The following is a 20,953-nucleotide window of genomic DNA, read 5'->3' as shown; positions in this document are numbered from 1 at the left end:
ATCCCAGTTTTCAACCAGCGGAGGGTAGAAATATATTAATTTCAAGTACCATGGTTTTTATACAATTTCTGAAGATGGCTGAGTGGCAAGCACACACATGATTCCGAGTACATTGGCCATGACGTTTACTAGTAAAAATTAGTGAAAACCAGTTATTCTATTTGATTGCATTGCCAAGTAAAATAGCCAAAACACCAGGTGGAATAGTTTTCATTTTATATTTTTGTCATAGAGGAATATTCATTTATATCATCATGAGTCTGTTGGTGTCATTGCAATGTATTTCTCCCTTAGAACTAGTGTATGGCTAACGTTGAAATAAGAGAGATTTTAGATTCATTGACTATTTTATTTTATTGAAATTTTCCTTCTTATTTCTGTTTAAGTTTAGAGACAATCTATTCTATAACATATGTTAATTTGCACTTACTACTTCAATATTTCAGTTGAAAATCTCAACTGCAACAGTATGAAAGCACCCATTTTTAAAATATTAATTTGCCAACGGGTTTATATATGCCATTGTCTCCATCCTAATATATTAATTTCATTTTATATAATGAAATTCAGTTACTTTCAGTGCAGTATGCTTTACTTTTTCATCATCAAAAAATTAAAGCCCAATTGGGAAGTAGCTTTTGAAAACATGGTTGCTTTTTTTTTTTTTTTAAGTCCCAAGAGGACTTGGAAGTAATTGGAGAGAAGCCTGACATATTAATTTTGTAAGCTGTTTGAAGTAACTACATGATGTAGTGCTTCCCTGGTGGTGCAGTGGTTAAGAGTCCACCTGCCAATGTAGGGGACACAGGTTCAAGCCCTAGTCCAGGAAGATCTCACATGCCGCGGAGCAACTAAGCCCGTGCACCACAATTACTGAGCCTGCGCTCTAGAGCCCGCAAGCCACAACTACTGAAGCCCGTGCGCCTAGAGCCCGTGCTCCGCAACGAGAAGCCACCGTAATGAGAAGCCCGCGGCACCCCAACAAAGAGTAGCCCCCGTTCACCGCAACTAGAGAAAGCCTGCGCACAGCAATGAAGACCCAACACAGCCAAAAATAAATGAATTAAAAAAAAAAAAAAAGTAACTAGATGATGTGAAGGTGCAAAAATAATTTCATTCTAAAGATGACACAGGATGTGTGGAATTTTAATGTGTTTCATTTTGGAAGATATATTAATAAAACTTTCTTTCTTGGAAAGTGTTTCATTTTATTGGTGAGATTAAAATGAATTCATTTAACACAAAATAAATATTTAGCACACATTTTAGAGAAGCTGAAACTGATTTCAAACTATTTTTGAGTATTTTTTATAAAAGGAATTTATTGTGCAATTTTTTTAAAAGCATAAAACTTGAGCATGAACTTATTAGCTCTTTTAGCCTCACTTTTTTTTTCACTGACGGTTCTATTTTATATTTAATCAGATGAAATTCATGAATTATCACTATATGGTAAATAAATGTAAAAAAATCAGACTACAACAATGATTTCAAAATGAGTACCATATTCTTCAAGGCAGTTATCTTGGGAGGATATAAACTTATTTCACCAATTACAGCATTGTAATTATATGCAAAATAGTTTTTCAAATTTACCTTTTGAACCACAAGATAAATTACACATTTAGAACCAATAGTTAGTAGTTTTAAAAACAAACAATAATTAGATGCTTTTGAAAAAACAAAATACTTTTAAAGATTGTTTTTACATCATAAAGATATTTAAATTCTCTTTAAAACTGATATCAAAAGAAGAATTGCTAAAACTTCTGGACCAATTTTACAGGCATCCTTTAATGAGCTGTTACTCTCTTTAAGTACTTAATTAGCACATGTTTGTTTTAAAATTTAGTCACTTTCATTTTTATTCATGCTTTGAGTTTTCTTTATTGTTCTGACAATGAATTTTGTTTCTTTCCAAAAGAAATGATCATTGGTAATAACAGATGGTCAGTAAAAGGAGTGGAATGTGAAATGCTCTCAATGTAATCTATTAGACAACTATGCCATTTCTACAAAAACTGAAAATAGATACTGTGCTGAATGTCACTGTACATAGGAAAACTGCTCAAAAGATTCAATCTCACTCTGGGCAGTAGAAGCAATGATTTCTCGGTTATGAAGGAGTAGCCAGCAGAAATATTGTTTGGTACTAATAAAACTTTCCTCACATCTCCTTGGGATGTGCAAGTGAAAATGATTGAATATTCAGCATATTTCCATAAGTTAAAAAAGACATTTTTATTATCAGTGAATTATTTATCTTTCCTGTGAACAGGTATTAAAGCTAAATATATTTTGCACCAGTGTAGGTGCTCCTTCTTAAGGAGTTTTAAAATTTTTAGATGCCCCAAACCTTGTAACCTGTTCTTTCCTTTAAGAACATTGAGTCAGAGAAAAAGATATTGAATATCACTAGATGAAGGGAAATATTTAAGTTACACATCATCAATGAGACATGTGGTATATTTATGTCAAATAAAGATGTTTGTACAAATACCAACGCCTATCCTTGGTAGCACTTTCCCACCAGGTCTGATACAGCATTTACCACATTTATTGTTCACACTATTTCACCAACCCCTTAACTGCTGGCTGATGACAGTTCTGGGTTTGGATCCTGGTTTCCTTTTACTATCAGTGTACTTCATCATCCATAAAAATAATTTAAAATGTGCAAGGGAGACTGAAAGTTGAAACTTTTGTGTCATTAGCACAATACTTGGCACACTGTAGCCTCTCAATGATTATTTGTTGCTATATTTTTTTTTTCTTTTCAGGACTTGGGGGTGAGCAGGAGGTGTTTGTTTGTTAATATACTCCTTTTTCAATTGAAGTAATGCACCAACAGGGAGACATGCAGAGAGACAAAAGCTTGAAGAGGACCAAAACAAGGACACAAATTGAAAGCACAACATTTTTGTTAACCATTGATTGCACTATAAAAAAAATTCATGAACTATGGTAAATGTATTAAAACCAGTATTACTATCATTATTACTATCATTATTAAAACCATGACTCTGATTTCAATAAAATTATTGAACTAGGTAAGAATAAATCTGTGACCCCAGTGTAGTAAAAGTACAATGATCTGTGGTTCTCATTTTAGAAAAAAAAATGTGCTTTCATTTTATCAACCTTATTTCCTTTAAAGATAAACTATATATTTTGCTAACAGAATTAAGCTAAATTAGTATAATAAAATTTCAAAAACTAAAATTGCTAAGTTAACTGCTATAAGTAGGTGTTGAATTGTATTAAGAATCTTTTCTGTATCATTCTTGAGGATTCATGTCTGATTTTTAATCAATAATAAGTGCATTATAATCTGTTAATACAATAATTACTTTAATTGACTTCTTGAGATTGAATCAGTTTTTCATTCCTGAGATAATACTTACATATTCACGAGGTATTTTTTTAATGGATGGATTTAGTTTGATAATATCTTATTTAGGATTATTACATCTATGTTTATAAGTGAGATTTATTTAAAATATTCTTTCTTTTACTGTCTGTATCTTGATTTTAGTATCAAAAATATACAAGCCTAATAAAATGATTAAGAGTGAAATATTCCCATCTTTTTCTGTTCTTGAGAAGAGTTTGTAAAAGTTATAGATTATATCATCTTCTTTGAATGTGCTATAAAAAATTTTTAAAAGATATCTGAATTGGTGTTTGCATATTATTTATTTTTTAGTAGATTTTAACTGTTTTTAAAATTTCAAACTTGTTTCAGATCTATCCCCCTTCTTTAGATAACATATAAAATATTTGAAGTATATATATGTTTATGTATATATTATATACGTGTGTGTGTGAGAATCCTCATGGTAGTCTAAGTAATTTATATTTTTGTAGAAAAATTCATCTTCATTACTTTAAAATTAATTATATATTTTCTTATAAATTTTGTTATGAAAATATCTAATCCATATATATTCATAACCCATTTTATTTACCAACACTGTTTATGCATGCCTTATATATTTCTTCTTAACATTTTATAATTGATTTTTTTCAATTTTACCTCTAATCTAGAGTATCAATGCTGAAGAGACTATACATATTAAAATTTAATCTCCAAATTCTTAATACATTTGTCTGGGGTCAAATCTATCTCCACCACTTACTTGAGGTATGACCTTGGATAATTTATGGAGCCTGTTCCTGTCTCACTCTCTCATTTCTCATCTACATAATAAGGATAATTATATGCCATCTTCATAACGATGATTAGTGGGGATTCACTGAAGTAATTTTAACAAAGCACTTACTAAAATTCCTGTTATATAGAAAACACTCAATAATTATTTATTAGGATTATTATTTCAACCAAAAATATTTATAATTATTCTCACAAAACATTGATGTTACCTGTTATAGGATTTATTTATGATGAGTAATGAGGTCCGTTATCTATCTAGGATTCTGAAGGTTTGGATTTTATTTATAGCTGTGCAGATTCTAGCTATTTGGCATTTATTTGATGTCATCACACTTGGGCTTCTTTTCCTAATCAAAAAATAACAGGGTTAGACTAGATCAGGGATCAGAAAACTACTACCTATGGCCAAATACGGCTTGCCACCTGATTTTGTAATTAACTTTTATTGGAATACAGTCACACACATTTGTTTACGCGTTGCGTTTGCTTTTGCCATAGATGCCAAAGTTAAGTAGTCCCCCTTAAACCTGAAAATGTTTGTTTTCATTCCTTTCTCTGAGTTCTTCACTAGACTATTTTAAGAATCTTTTCTGTTCGGATACTCTATGATCTATTTATAATAATTATTTCTACATGAGCGATCCTGTTTGCAAAGAAGAACAATGGAGATATAGTGTAATTAGATCTTCCTGTTCCTATATCCATGGAACCAAACTCCACAGATTCTCACTGAGAAGTCACTATCCCCAGACCTCTATGTTTAATTATAATCAGTTACTTACAAAACTATGATGGTAGATAACTGGTAGTAGATAACGTATTTGTTCTGATTCTCCTCTACCCTATGCTTGCAGCACTACTTGGATCAAGCTTACCAACTATTGCCACTGTAACCTCTCTCAGTTCTACCTCTTACTTGACCTACACTGATGCTAGATCCTCAACCAGATGAAAAATTTTTCGTATCTATGATCTGCTGCATTGTGCACCTGGGTACTAGGTCAGGCCTGCAGTGGCAACTATCCTATTTGGGGGCAGGATTATATCACACCTTAGATTTATAACTTCATTTTGAAATCACTTTTCTCCTAAAACTATTTTTCCATTGACTGAGAAACTCAAGAAATCCTACATCCCTCAGTCAAAATGAAATAGACCCTCTTGAATCATCTTTAATCTTCCAACAAAGTTGCTCTGTCACCAGTCAATTCTATCCTGTCTCCACTCTCATTCTATAACATCTTGGATTAATAAAAGTTCCCACGTTATTTCAGTTATATAACTTGAAATTTGTAGTAGCACGTATTAAGTACTCAGTAAATAGTGGTTATCATTATAATGTTATTATTACTCACTTGTTCAGGGACTGGCAGGCTGAGGTACAATATCAGCACCATTCTAGAATTCTTAGTGCTTTTGCATTAAATAATTGGCTTTCTATGAGAATTAGCTTACATATCTAAATATCATGGAACAGAAAAAAATCTCTGGTATCTAATGGAGAAAAATAAAGTAGTGAATCAGAAATGTAGGGTCACTTTATAAACATATAACAGAATATACTCTGGTTTCTCTTCAGATTACATAAATCTTTCACTTTTTACTAAAAAAACCCAAAAACATAACAGGTAAGAGGTGTAAGTTCTCCTTACACTATAGTCAGAGTCAGCCACATTGTGACTACAATGCTCTTTTTGAGACTGGGCATAATTTGAAGAGATTATAGCAAAGTAATATTCAAAATCAAATATATATATATATATATAAATAGAAAGAAATGAGGCTGAGTCATATAATAAGATTTCTAGTCTATATAGGAATATCATTCAATAGATAGTGACAAACTATTTTTATTTCATTATCTAAAATGGAAGAAAAGAAAGGGGATTAAACTGCAGCATGGAGGGTATAAACTAAATATAATTAAGGGTTTCTTCACAGTTAAGAATGTTAAACATAAAAATGGGCTACCCAAGGAAGGATGTCTTTTACAAGGAAAGAGATTTTCATCATCAACAGAAGTTTAAATGTGGTCTTGCCTGAAGGTTAGAAAATGGACTTGACAGCGTCTCAGGGTTCCAGTATAGCCCTGTGACTCTAAGGATAAATTTTTGAGTAAATATTATTATATTTTTTATAGTAGAAAGATTGTGTACTTTCAGGAAGGATTACCAGATGATATTTTAAAATCAACTTCACAAATTCACATTTATGGTACTCCCCTGAAGAGATATATACATCCTTTTAAAAGAGAGTTTCCTATAGAGTCTCTAAACGCAAACTCTGTTCCATATTGCCTTTATCTGGATTTGATGCTGAGCTCAGTGGGCATTAGAGTTTTTAAATGAATACATTTCAGAAGTATTGAGAAATGAACTTTAAATGGCTTATATTGCTCATAAAGCCTCCAGCCTTTAGAGTAAAAATACCAATGCATTCCCAGGAAATACTATTTGCTGTACCTTAAACTCTATAAAATAAAATGTTAGGAAGTAGGTTTTTTTTATTGAGAGAAGGGAAAAACAAACATGAAATGTAGGAGGAAAGGGAGAGCTCTGTGGCAATGGATTGGAATTGTATATATCAACATGAAATTATGAATATATATGTCAATATATATTTATAAATATTTACACATATATATTTATATGTGTGTGTGTATATAACTACCCACTGAAATGGCCTAAAAGCAACAAGACACCGGTACCTATAAGAAAACAGAAGTCCTTGTAAATATTAACTCTTGGACTGGGACAGGGAAAATACAAAATGAACCTGAAACATCTTGTTTTATCAAAAAGTCAGAAAGTGTTCAAAAACTGATAGGATATAAGAGCTGTTAAGGTAACCAGATCAAAGTGATAAAAAGAATCTCAAAGAAAGGAAAACCACAGAGAGAAGTGAAATAATATTTTATACACACTTTTTCAAGCAGAGCCTTTTTTGCTCCAGGACACAGAGACTATGGATATGGACCATGAACTGTGGCAGGGACTCTTACTACCTAAAAAGAAATGAAATCAGCAGAGCTTTGGCAGTCTCATGGGTCTGGAGAGACAAAAATTAGAAACTTGCCAGTTTCCAGTGAAAAGGATGGGGAGAGAACTAAACCTGAACTTGTGCTACTGTTCCTCTCAAGACGTTTGTCAAATGCTGAAACTGTACCCTGCAGTAGAGGAAGGAGCAAAGCAGAATGTCTTTGAAAAGCAGACTGCAACTTCTGGCAGTCTCACGGACTTAGGAGAAGAATTGATTTTAGGGTCTGCCTGGAGAGGGAGCCCAGGAGAACATTCCACTTCTACCTGTTCACTTCTGATTAACATGATCAGCCCCTGCCAAAGAAAAGAGAATTAACCTGGAGAAAATAGGGAAGTTATAAACAGTTAACTGTGAAGTTAATTCTGGGATTAATATGAGTATATTCTTACCATCTTGCTGTATATACTCTCTCTGGATGACCTCTTCCATGAATATGTGTCTATGCACCTCAAACAGATAATTTAAATGTGTACCTCCAGTCTAAACCCATATTCAACTGGTTACTTGTCACTTTTTCTTGGATTTCTAAAAAGTAACTCTAGCTCAATGTGTCCAACACGAAATTCATAATCCCTGCCTTCACGTTCCTAATTAATCTTCTGCTAATGTTGATTTTATAGATAATGTTATCACTAGCCATCCAAATATATTAGCCGTAAATTGAGACTCACTCTCTCTCTTACTAATCAATCATCAGACTGTCAATTTTGTCTTCTAAATCTCTCTTGTCTTCTACACCAATGTCATCCATCCCAGTCAAGGTTACCACTTGGTTCCACGTGGACTGCACGAACTATGGTCATAGGCCACTCCTTGTTTTCTCTGCATCTATCCTATATCTCCGGCAATCCACCATATATACCATGACCTGAGTAATCTTTGAAAAACACATATTTGATCATTTTACGTCTCTGTGATAGTTTTACTTAGATATATATTTAGAAGAGTTATTGAGTTATTAGTTTACGGTATAGATGCAACTTTTATCTTTGAATTAGGTTTTTAAAATTTTATTATAATTACTCTTAATTATAAGTTTTATGTTTAGTGTTGAAAGTCTTTACTAAAAATTTATTTTACAAAAACTGGCTGAAAAGGGTGAGGCATCCCCAATAAGCAAAATAATTGGAGCAAAGAAGCATACAAGCTCTTTAAAACAGATGGTCAATCATAGCTCTAGGATAATCCAATAGGAAGTTTAGAAATATTCCTCAAGAATTACCCTTGCAATAAAATTGTACTTATATTAGGGATTAATTACAGTTTTTAAAAATGATGTAATAAAATGTTTTATAAGGATAGAACAGTTAGTATTTGAAAATAACAATTTCCAAGTTATTTCCATTGAACTATTCCATTTTCAAATTGGGTATTCTCTTTATATTGAGCAGTCACTCTTCCTGTCCTATAGTGAAAACAAATAGATCATGATCTTTATTTAGAATGATCTCTAGGAGTAGCCAAAACATTCTAATTTTTCTTAAGACTTTAATGTCCTCACATATTGAACAATAAAAATGAATGTAGTGTAGAAGCCTGGTATTGAATTGCCATCATTGAAGACCAGTTCTAAATGCTACTTACTCCAGAAGCCCTTCTGAAAGGAACCTGGTTTTGATTACTCCATCCTCTGAACCCCTATAGAATGACACTCTAAATAAATTAACATTGACTAATTTGTCATTGTATTATATTGATAAATACATATATGGTGCCTTTCTAGTTCAAACAATTCATAGCAGAGGACTAATCTTATTTATCTTTACCACATTCTCCATGTTTACAGTCACTAGATTCTAGAGGGGATACTATTCACTGAAATGATTTTATTTCAGATATTTTTAGCAAGCAAGAGAATTGCTTGAAGCCATTAGCATTTCACATAAATGAGGTTATAGGGCATTGAAAAAAGCCTAAAAGCTATTGGTTACACTTTGAATGTTCTAAAATAATGCAACCAAAAGTTGGTACCTGTGTTTGTATTTCTCCTTTAAAAAATGTAATACCTAGAAGGGATTCATGTTAGAATTTTTAGAGTGTATACATAGACTGTGGATATATTTACACCTGAAACCAATGAAAATTAAATATTCGAGTATATAATTTTATCAATTAAATATCTTTCCTAAGTTGGCTTTAGGAGCAGTTACTTTTCAAATGCATTTTATTAGTTTGCAAGGGCCGCTATAACAAAGTACCTCAGACTGAGTGGCTTAAGTGAACAGAATTTTTTTTTTTTCATAGTCCTGGAGGCTAGAAGTCCAGGATCAAGGTGTCATTGAGGCTGGTTTCTTCTTAGGCCTCTCTCCTTGGCTTGAAGATGTCCATCTTCTTCTGGGGTCCTCATATGATTCTTCCCTCTGTGGGTATCTGTGTTCTAATTTCTTCTTATAAGAATACCAGTCATATTGGATTAGAAACCCACCCTGAAGACCTCATATTAATTTAATTTCCCTTTTTAAGACCCTATCTATAAATACAGTCACATTCTGAGGTACTAGAGATTAGGACACCAAAATATAAATTTGTGTTGGGAGGGGAACACAACTTAGTTCCTCATATACATTCCTAAATTTGTCATCTCAATCATGGAAATGTATAATAGGTTGTGATTTTGGAGTCAGAAAACCACAGGGAAGTGAGAAATCATTTCCACAGCTTTCAAAAAGATTCTAACTTGTCATCTATGTATTTTGATATTTCCCCTCCTATTAGACAGAGTGTTAAAGACATGGTTGGAGGGCTGACTGAATGATTTGTGGTCTTAAAGAAATATCTAAAGGCTGAGAAGTTGACTAGACTTAAATGTTTCCACATTTAATTCAATCAAACCTTGGTGGTATGTAACCTGAATGTGCTTTGTTTTCTATCCATCTGATGAAGGCTTTTCATGGGTTTAAAGCAATGTGGGCCTCTTCAATTCCTCAGTATAATACAGAAAAATTAATAAATTCCAAACACAGTCACAAAATTATTGACATAAAAATGCATAATGTAATTTAATTATGCTATCACAGTGGTCTTTAAAGTGCCTTCTATGAACTTCTGGGTGTCCCTAAGACCATTTTAGGAGGTCAACAAAATTAAAAATATTTTTTGTAACAATACCAGAGTGTTGTTGGTGAGCTGAAATTTGCACTGATGTTGCAAAAGCAATTTCTGGATAAAAGTTATGGCACTTTGACAAGAATTAAAACAGTGGCACTAAAATATACTTGTATTCAATGTATTTTTGCCATTCTGAACTTACAGTAAAGACGTACAGGTTTCACTAAACAATGTCCTTGATGAAGCAGTACAAATTATTGATTTGATTAAATTTTGACCCCAGAGTACATATTTCTCAATATTCTGTGTGAGGAAATGGAAATTATTCATAAAGCACTTCTTTTTTAAAAAAGTATTTATTTATTTAGGCTGTGCCAGGTCTTAGTTGTGGCACAGGGGATCTTTTAGTTGTTGCATGCACGCGGGATCTAGTTCCCCAACCAGGGAACAAACCCATGCCCCATGCATTGAGAGATCGGAGTCTTACCCACTGGACCATCAGGGAAGTCCCTATTCCTGAAGCACTTCTGCTACCTATATGAGTATGATAGCTGTTGTTAGGAAAATCACCTATGTGAAGGGGGCAGGTGATTATTGTTTCAGTTGCAAGCTAAATTAGTTGTTTTTTTCCCGCCACAGGTTTAATGGGTTTAATAAGTTTACCCCTTCAGCTTCTATTTGCAGCACCCAATAATCCTTTGAAATACCAGACAAACCTGGCAGTGGCCAACAGTAAATTTCTGACCTCCAGAGTTTAAAAGTTCAAGTTCTCTGAGCATTCTGTGTTGCAGTGGCACTTGTCCAAAATTGGTACCTCCCTATAGCTGGGAAACTTTAAATGTACCAGTGAAAAAGAGCTTTTTCCCCTTCAAGGGGAAGAAAAGAAAATCACTCTTCAAAACCCAGCAGATCTGATTGTGAGGTCTTTCCTCCTGTCCTATCCAGGCTTGTTTTTTGCAGTAGAGCAAGAGAGAACAAAATTGCAAGAAACAAGACGGTGATGGCTATAAGCGGAATGACCAAGAGGAATTCAGATTCTCCTTTACCTCCAACATCCAATATATGTGCTTCACAGAAAAACAACAAAAATAACACGTCCACAAAATACAACAGGTAGAATTACAAAAATCCATTCATCCAAGGATGGTGGAAGGCAGGAAGAGGCAGTGGGAGGGTAAATGGCACAGGGAGAAAAAGTATTCAAATCATTTCAGGCAGGGAGGCTGGCAAATGCTAGAAAAGAGCTGCAGAAAAATCTGTGATCCTTTCAGATTCACCAGTGTTAAAAATCAACCTACTGGTGTCAGAAAGATTCTGCCTTAGGTGCACCAGACAAAAATCCCAATTCCTCAGAAAGAAGGGAATATGCAAAGGACCCTTGGCACGGTGGGTCCTGCCTTCCGTAGTGGGGGAGTTGAAAAAGGAAAACAGCTGCCAAAGGGTCCTCCCAACCCCATCCATGCCCTCTGGATGGCCGACACCTTGACCTGCAGCAGCCTTCAGTTTGGCAATAGACTAATACCTTGGGGGAACTTCTCTGCAGAGGTTGAGCTACTCAGGGCAGACTACAGGTACACCGTTTTGTGGAAGATTCTGTTGCTTAAGAAAACCACCAAGGAAAAGGAAGTGCAGCTGGAAAAGGTAGGCTTTGGCAGGGGTCTTGGCTTCATTAGTGCTGATAATAAACGAGGGGAAGAGGACAGAGAAAAGGCCAGCCACTGATAATGTAGGAGGCGTGGCAACCGCTGGGAAGTCCAGTATAGTGAGTAGAAAAGAGACATATGCAGGAGACTAACCAGTTGACCAACAAGATGCATGGGAAAGAGACTCACAAGCATCCGCTGGATAAAAAGAGCCTGCAGCAAAAGGTTGAAGAGCATGTCAGCAATTATTTTGCTGACACCAGGGAATGGGTGAGGTTTCATCCCTGATACCTCGAATTCCAGATCAGCTATATCTTGAAACCAAATCGCATTCACAACTTTGCTGAGCACCAACAGGGGGAGCACTGAAAATTGATGGGAGGAAAATTCCAGCCAGAACCAAACACCTCTATGTAGAGATGGATCACTGATAATTTGGGCCGTTACTGACTGAAGCAAAGGAATAAACACTTGATAAAAGCAGGAGGAGACTGAACCAGAGTACTCTGCCATTTCATTCGCAGCACTGGAAAATTTCACTGACAATAGGTGGCTCAATCTTGCTTCCCCTCTATGCTCTGAGCCAGGACACTACTAGCCCTCTTAGACGCTGTTCCTCTCTCTTTTGCTGAATTTGAGCATCTAGCTTTGAGATGGTACAACTTCCAGAGATGGAGTTTTAAATTCCGCTGGCAAGGTCCTGCAGAAAGGTTGTGACACTGTCAGCCATCTCTTCCCCACTCAAACTACCAACAACACAGAGGAGAGAGAAGCGTCCCCCAATCCTTCACCACGAAGGACCAGCAGCTTTGCTGCTGCGTCTGTGGCTCCAGCCTGGTCTCTTGTTTACCGCCAGCCGGCCAGGCTCCGCCAAGCCCCTCCGCCCTCCGCCCACGCCTGCGGCTCCCACAGGAGGTGCTCCCAGGGCCGCCCCGGAGCCAAAGGGGCATGGGGGGTGGGGCGTCAGCTGGGAAGTCCAGTTGTTTTTAATGGAAACCATTTTCACTAGAGAGAACTTCTGGCTGATAAGCGGTGCTTATTACGACTTGAATATTTTACAGATATTGTCTTAAAAAGTAAAGAAATGGACTTATTTCTTCAAGGAAAAGAAATGATACTTCTCTTGTGAATGGTAACATCTGAGTTTTCAACCAAATATTAGAATTTTGGAACACTTAATCTAGCACCGAAACCTTCACAGCTTGACAGTAAAGTTTTTGTTGATAAACCTGGTGGTAATATTAGCACAGGTATTAGTTGATGTTATTTAAAAACATATGTCAGTATTTGGCATATCTGCATAACTCAGTGAACAAGCATTTCCTTAATGACTGTAATGTAACATCACAAATGGATAGGGATGCAGTGAAAGGGCAAGGTAGATCAATGGATTGTAATATAACGAAATACAAAAAGTTAATTGATTTGGTTTCACATTCCATACGCATCTAATTTTAAAGAAACCGTTACCTACCCTTTCCTGTCGGGCCCCAGCAAGAGTCCTCCTGCCCAGCGCTGTTTGAGCCAATTCCTAGTTCCGTTCAGAAGCAAAGGAAAGCTTTATTCTTTGATCAAGAAATGGAGAGATGCGAGCTAACATTCTACAGCCCACGCTGTCCCCGGCAGGCCGTGGGGGCGGGGCTGCTTTATAGGGTTCTCCTCAGCGGGAAGGGGGCGGAGTTCTGCGCGTTGGGTGCAGCTGTGCTGCACACAGCTCCGGATTGCAGGGCGGGGCGCAGCCTCTCAGCACCCGGCCCCGCCATCTTGAATTGCGGCGTCTCCATAGCACTTCTGTGAGCTGAGGTGTCCGGCGTTGCTTTTTGCTCGAGGATCTTTGTTGTGAAGCCAAGGACAAGACCTCTGTACGTGGCACCCTGTGAGCAAGTGAAACTGGACTAAGCACAAAAGAGAAGAAAAAAAAAAGGTACACTTTATTTTGTTACCCAAAGTCTGTTTTTATTTCCTGGGAATTGTTACTCGGCTTTGCCGGTGACAAAATTTAATGTGGTTTCAAACATGTATATCCACATATTTCTGTGTGAGGCTGGATGTTCTTCACGTGCTTCAACCAAACAACATATCAAAACTGACTGAATGTAGAAATAAATATGAAAATCCAGTTATCTTGTAGTAGGCAAGTCTATATTTGCAAAAATGTAAAACCGTGTCTCTTCCCTAATTAGTTTGGTTTTAGAATATTTAATGTTCTTTTAAATGTTTTTGTGATAACATGAGTTTATTTTTATTTTATATAAAGTAATATTTTTAAATTCCCCATTTTAATTTCTAAGAGGGCAAATATAAATAGATATAACACATAAAAAAGAAAAATCTCTGGGGTTGTAATTATTTTTAAGAATACTATTAAAAAGGCCTCGAGAACTGAAAGTTTGAGTATGTGTGTATATCGAAAGATTACAAGATGTACAATGACATTTTTTAATGTATTTTATACATTAGAGTTGTAGAGTTCATTCATTGTTCATTGTTCATTCAATGTTCATACATTGTAGAGTTCATTCATGGGACAAAATTTTAATAGAGTAGGATCATGATTCTCTTTCAGTCCGATTTCTGTGAGTATAATCTGATTTAGAAAAAAATTCTAAGAATCTAAGCTAGAAATAAAACACTTGCTATTAAAAATGTAATTGTTGGTGTTTCGCGTTCTGCAGGCTTCCATACCCTGCATTCAGTGAACCTTAATCACTACCTACATTTCTCAAACTTAACTGTCATCATCCACCAAAGACACCATGGTCTCACCCTTGACTTCTACCAATAGCTTCATGATTATCAATCTGCTTTCACTTTGGCTCTCCTACTCCCCAGGAGCCATAGTGAACTTTTTGTAAGACAATTTTTGTTTCACCATTTCCCTACTTAAAGCTCTAGGGAAAAAAAGGTTTTGTTTTTGTTTATGTTTAATTTTTTGTTTGTTTCAGTGGAAGCAAACTTACTCCCCTTGTGACATGGTTTACCTAGCACTATATCATCTAGCCCTTCTCAACCCCTCTACCCTCTCTTCCCTGTCCCCATCCTTGCTCACTTTGTTCCAGGCACTTTGACTTCTGTTTTTTTTTTTTACTCATAAATGCCAAGATACTTCCTCATTCAGACATGTTCCCAAAACTCTAATCTAGCAGATACTCACAGGGCTCAATTCCTATCTTAGCACATATGTGGACCACTATAATTGTACTCAGTATATTAGTACCTGTTACCATATGTATACTATATGTTGTATGTATTTATATGTATGTGTGCATGTGTGTATAGACATATATACGTATGTGTATATACATGTGCATATACACATACACATAAACACACACATGTGCTCACACACACACATGTATACATATACATTGGGGCTCCTTCTATCCTTTAGCCTTGCCATCTCAGGACCTATCACTTCTGCCCATATGGAAGGAGGAGAGAGAGAAACAACATCACTTTCATTCAGATTCCACTGGTATCAGGCATACAACCTGATACTTTTTGTTTGCATTAATAATTAGCTACAATGTAAAGTATCAAAAATATCATTACATTCCAAAATGCAAATATAAACTATTGCATTATAACATCATTTACCTCAAGTCCTTTATTTTGTAGTCAAAGAAACAAACAGAAAATTAATGTAACAATTCCAAGTCACATAATGGGAACAAAACTGAGTTTCACCAATTCCCCATTTAAATGACTTTAAGAATAATAAGATATTAAATATAAAAAAAATATTGTTTGCCCTAAGTTGCTGTTTCTCTTTCATGCATTCTACTATTTTCTATCCAATATTTTGACTGTAAAAATGAAACTAAAAAGAATACTGTGGTTTTAAATGAAAATAGTAATAAGAAGAGTAAATTTAATGGTGGTTAGTTTTCTGAAATAAAGTATTTTAAACTTTTACCACTTCGATTGTTAAAGAAAAAATGAGGAGTGATTGCAGTCACACATTTGGTTTGAAAGAGAATGAAAAAATTTAATGAAAAACAATATGAAACTGTTCTAATCATCAAGAAATTTTGTCAAGGAAGCAAAATATTTAACAGAAAAATCTCAATTTATTCAAAGCAAACTATAGTTTGTAGTTCAAAGAATACCCATAATCTTCTCTATTTTATACACCCTAGGCAAATCCTGGGTTTAGTAATCCTGGTCCATCAATCTTTTCCTCGCCTATGAAGTTACTTAAGCATCTGTTATTCTTTAGGCTGCTCTTAAATATTTAGAAATCTAATTTGCAATTTATAATGATAATAATGAGAAAGAAAAGCTATAATTATGAACACAAAATTATCCACTTAGAGCTTTGCCTTGATTCAATTACATTTTTTATAGATCCATTTACTTACTTAAAATTTGCAAGAGAGTATTATCTGTACTTTTTCTGTTTATGAAGAACATATAAAATTGCAATAGTCATAATTGTATTAAAAAAGCCAGCTGCCTCCTTAAAAATGTATTACTATGTTTTCATGATTACTATAGACATAATATTATTTTATATTTAGTTTGATAATATGGGTCAGGTAAGACAAAAAGTGTTTTAATGTCAAATGAAAAATAAATGTTTAATATAGTAAATATACCATTGAACTGAAAATGAAATGGGACCCAATTTTATTTTTAGAAAACAAAATGACTACCATTTAGTTAAAAGATGATGAGCTGGTTATTATTCTTGCCTGGGAAGTCTACAAATATGCTTGGGGTTATTACTGTAATAACCTTAATTATCACTTTTGGAGTCTGAACAAATTATCTGTGCCTTAGCTCAGCTGATGACCAAATGGAAACATTTTCATAGTGCTAAGTTGCAAATTCAGTGCCAAAAAAAGCTACAAATAAGACATTTTGTAGCAATTTCATATTTTGAGATTGCTAATCATCACCCGTATAATCTTTCTACTTCTATAGCTTTAAAGTTTTATTAGAGATCTACAGGACAGGCAGATATAAAATTTCTGGGCCACAGCAGCTAACAACTGCTATTGATCCTCTGTGCAACTTCATTAGGAGGAAGAAGGAGTATATAAATGTGGTGCTCTGTGGGGGAAAGTTTCAGCATTCGAAGACCAGCTCTAAGCTGGGGTTATGTGTAGTTTTCATTGATTTAAAGTACATGAAAATCATTTTGTAAAAGGTGCGAAAGAGAGTTTTAATTGAGTTTTCTGTGTAATAAGAAAACTTAAAAGTCAAATTGTCAGCTTGTCACTTTTGCTAAGCCCTCTATTATTGTTCTACTTTATTTTTTTTATGGACTCCCCAGGATTTGTGAAGATTCTTTCCATGTTTATTTCCAAAGTGAACACACACAACTTTTTTTTTTTTATTGAAGTATAGTTGATTTACAATGTGTTAATTTCTGCTGTACAGCAAAGTGATTCATTTATATATATGTGTGTGTGTATATGTATATAATATATACCTTCCTTTTTAAAATATTCTTTTCTGTTATGGTTTATCATAGGATACTGAATATAGTTCTCTATGCTATACAGTAGGAACTTGCTAGTTATTCATTCTGTATATAATAGCTTACATCCGCTAGCCTCAACCTTCCACTCCATCCTTCTCCCAGCCGCATCCTCCTTGGCCACCAAAAGTCTGTTCTCTATGTCTGTGAGTCTGTTTCTGTTTCATAGATAGGTTCATTTGTGTCATGTTTTAGCTTCCACATATAAGTGATATTATATGGTATTTGTCTTTCTCATTTCAGTTGGCACTGAAATGTTGCCCAGCTGATTCTGTAATATTGGCATATTCTTTGTGAGAGTTTGATACACTGTATTTCAAGCAGTTTGCCCTTGAATAAAACATTCATTTAAACGAACTATAGGGAATTCCCTGGAGGTCCAGGGGTTAGGACTCAGCAATTTCACTGCTAAGAGCCCGGGTTCAATCCCTCATCGGGGAACTAAGATCCCACAAGCCACACAGCGCAGCCAAATAAATAAATAAATAAATAATGAACTATAGTTGTTTGGGTTGGTAGATATAGGAGGATAGAGATATAAGGCTGAGTAAACTCAGACACAGAAACCAGTGATTGCACCTAAGCAGGTCATGGATAAAAGAAGAGACAACAATTACATAACTGTCTCAAGAAAGACAGATACCATTTTGGTGAAGAAAAAATTCTTCATTTTTCATAGTATATTGAAACCGAGCAGGTCCATGTGGGGGCTTCCCAGGGACAGACCCTCCCCTGCCACCTCTTGTTTGTAAAAAAGCTTTAGCCTCCTAGACCTTCCCTGATCTCCAAAGAACAAATTTAATCAGAAAAATGAAAAAAAAAAAAAAAAACGGAAACAAAGGAAAACAGTCAAGCAAGACAAAATAATAATAATTTAGTCATAAAACACAATCAAGGACAATTAGTTCCTCCTCGAGGGCTATAGATGATATCCTGAACCATATCCTTGAGTTGTTTTGCAGATATTAAATCCCTCACCAGGTGGAATAAGTTAACTGCATACTGACCACCAGCAGGTAGGTCCCAGTCCAGTTGGAACCAGAAGGTTGATGATCGAGATTCCTAAAACATCACTCTGTTACCTCACCATCAACCAATCAGAGAACTGTACACACTGTGACTCTCTCTCTCACACTGTCTTTAAAAATCCTTCTCTGAAAGCCGTCAGGGAGTTCTGGTCTTCTGAGCATGAGGTTGAGATTTGCCTTGCTTGACCCTGCAGTAAACGCTGTACTTTCAATCACTACAACCCAGTGTCAGTAGCTCGCCTTTGCTGTGTGTCAGGCAAATGGACCCAAGTTTGGTTCGGTAACAATATAACTTCAGTCATAAATGACAGTGATATAATACTTAGAATTACAGGATCTCTCCTCCTGAAGATCTGAAAGGATCTTAGATTTCTTATCAGCAAAATTAGAAAACCATAGATTGAGATAAGTTTTAGAATTATAGAAACTAGTGGTTGAGAAAATGTCAGAAGGAATGGTCTGAAAGAAAGCATAGTGATAGAAAAGCATTCCTGGAGAAGACATTTTTAGAAAATGAATGATTTTTATGCATCAGGAAGGTCAATGAGAACTGTTGCATTATAATCTTCTCAGGATAATAGCTGTAACATTTTTTTGTTTTTTGTTTTTTAAGTTTAAATCAACTTATATTTACTTTTGATGGTTTATTTTTATAGAGAGGTAGGATAGCAAAATAGCACATTTTCTGAAGCCAGATTTCCTGAGTTTTTAATTCCATATCTGGGTAAGTTTCTTAATCTCTGTGGTTTATGGGAATAATAAAAAAATGCCTACCTGATATAATTGTTTGGGGGATTCAATGAATTGATATATGAACTGTTAGGGCAGAACTGTTCACATTATAAGTATCACATAAATGTTTACTCTAAGCATCATTATCAGTATTTAGTAGTCAGAATGTGCAGTGTAAGCTAATACGTAAGTATCAGTGCTAAATTGACAAATTCCCAACTGGAAGAAGTTGAAGATCTGCAGATAAATGAATTAAAAAATCATCCTTGCAACTGCTTTAGGAAGAATACCTCCAAATACAAACATGATAATGCTACCTGCAAAAAATTGGTTTGCAAAGTGTTTTATAAACTTTCAGATTTTTTATAAAACATTTCAATTTTTAAATATCCTACTTTTCCAAGACATAATCATTTTATAATATTTTGTTAGCATTTTTGAATAGTATTTGATGTAAAATTAGAAAGGAAACAAAATGAAATAAATCAATAAATATACAATTGGCATATTGTTTATGAAACAAACTCATAAGATTTAATTGAATTTCAGCCACTGCACTTAAATTTAATTGACTAGCACATGTTTTTAAAATGTACTAGTTCATTCCTGCAAATAATTATTTAAAAAATAGATATAAATTCATAACTTGGTAAATAATGTTTCATAATTTTTTCCAAACAGAAAAATAATATAATTTTTATGAAAAGCTCTGACTTTTACAACTTTTAGAAATACCTTATATTATAGGTGATACTAGTTTAAATGATTTGAAAAGGTTATAAATTGTGCAGTCTTTGAAGTGTAAAGATTATATCAGCATCTGAAAGTTAGGAATCTCTGACTCCCCATATAGTCAGTTTCACTGTTATTTGTGGTTCCATGCTTGACTCAAGTGATATTATAACTAGGTAGATACTCAAGGGGTTGTTAAGATATGTATGTTTGGAAAATATTTTGAAGGTTAAGAGTAGCCACATTGTGTAAAACATTGTAAAGATAAACTGGTTATAAAACAAAGAACCTGACAGGTAAAGAACTACTCACATTCAGCAAAATATTATTTAGCAACTTGAATTGGATTCCAATAATAATAAACAAATACATATTATTTCAGTGCATATTTTTTCCTTTTTTGAAGCATGGGAATGAGAAATGACAATTCTCAAGCCTAACAATGGTTACATAAAATACTTAAATATTCCTGAAGAAAAGTTCATTGCATTAATGTTTCTCATTTGCATTAAAAATTGCAGTGTAAATTCAACAAAGATTAAATGTTTTTGCCCCCGAAGTTCCATAACTCTTACAGATATAGTGTATAGAAAAGGTAAAAAGTTAAAACATTTATTTAAAAAAATACAAAAGCATCTCACAAATGTGTTCATAATATAACTGCTACTTCAGCTCATATGAAGCAGGACAAAAAAGTGTTAAACTAGGTATAAGTAAACAAACAAAAGAACCAGGATTTTAAACATGAAGATAATATTTGATAAAGCTAAATCAAATGAATTAACACACATTTGTGTATATATTTATGTAATTTAAAATATTTTCAATTAATGCACAGTCTAAAGGAAATTGAATATCTACCAAAGTGTGGATATTATATAAAATCCAAGCAAAAGAGATCCAGCTATTCCAATGAGCCTCTAAACCGTTGGAGTATAAATCAGAGAACAGGTCAAGTAATCAATGTTTTAGGGTCTGCCAAACCTGCAGACATCATTCCCTCTTAGCCTTGATGTTACTATCTTTATCTATCATTATTATTTTTTTAATTTTAATTTTATTTATTTATCTT

The 20,953-nt window shown here is 34.4% G+C and overlaps 1 pseudogene; it reads right to left on the bottom strand.

Moving 5' to 3' along the window:
• Positions 1–11,494: 11,494 nt before the first annotated feature.
• On the bottom strand, positions 11,495–12,670 carry LOC133093019 (etoposide-induced protein 2.4 homolog; annotated as a pseudogene).
• Between the last annotated feature and the right edge of the window lie 8,283 nt (positions 12,671–20,953).

This window comes from Eubalaena glacialis, chromosome 6, assembly GCF_028564815.1.
Source record: "Eubalaena glacialis isolate mEubGla1 chromosome 6, mEubGla1.1.hap2.+ XY, whole genome shotgun sequence".
Lineage (NCBI taxonomy): Eukaryota > Metazoa > Chordata > Mammalia > Artiodactyla > Balaenidae > Eubalaena > Eubalaena glacialis.
This window is presented reverse-complemented; position numbering and strand designations above follow the sequence as displayed.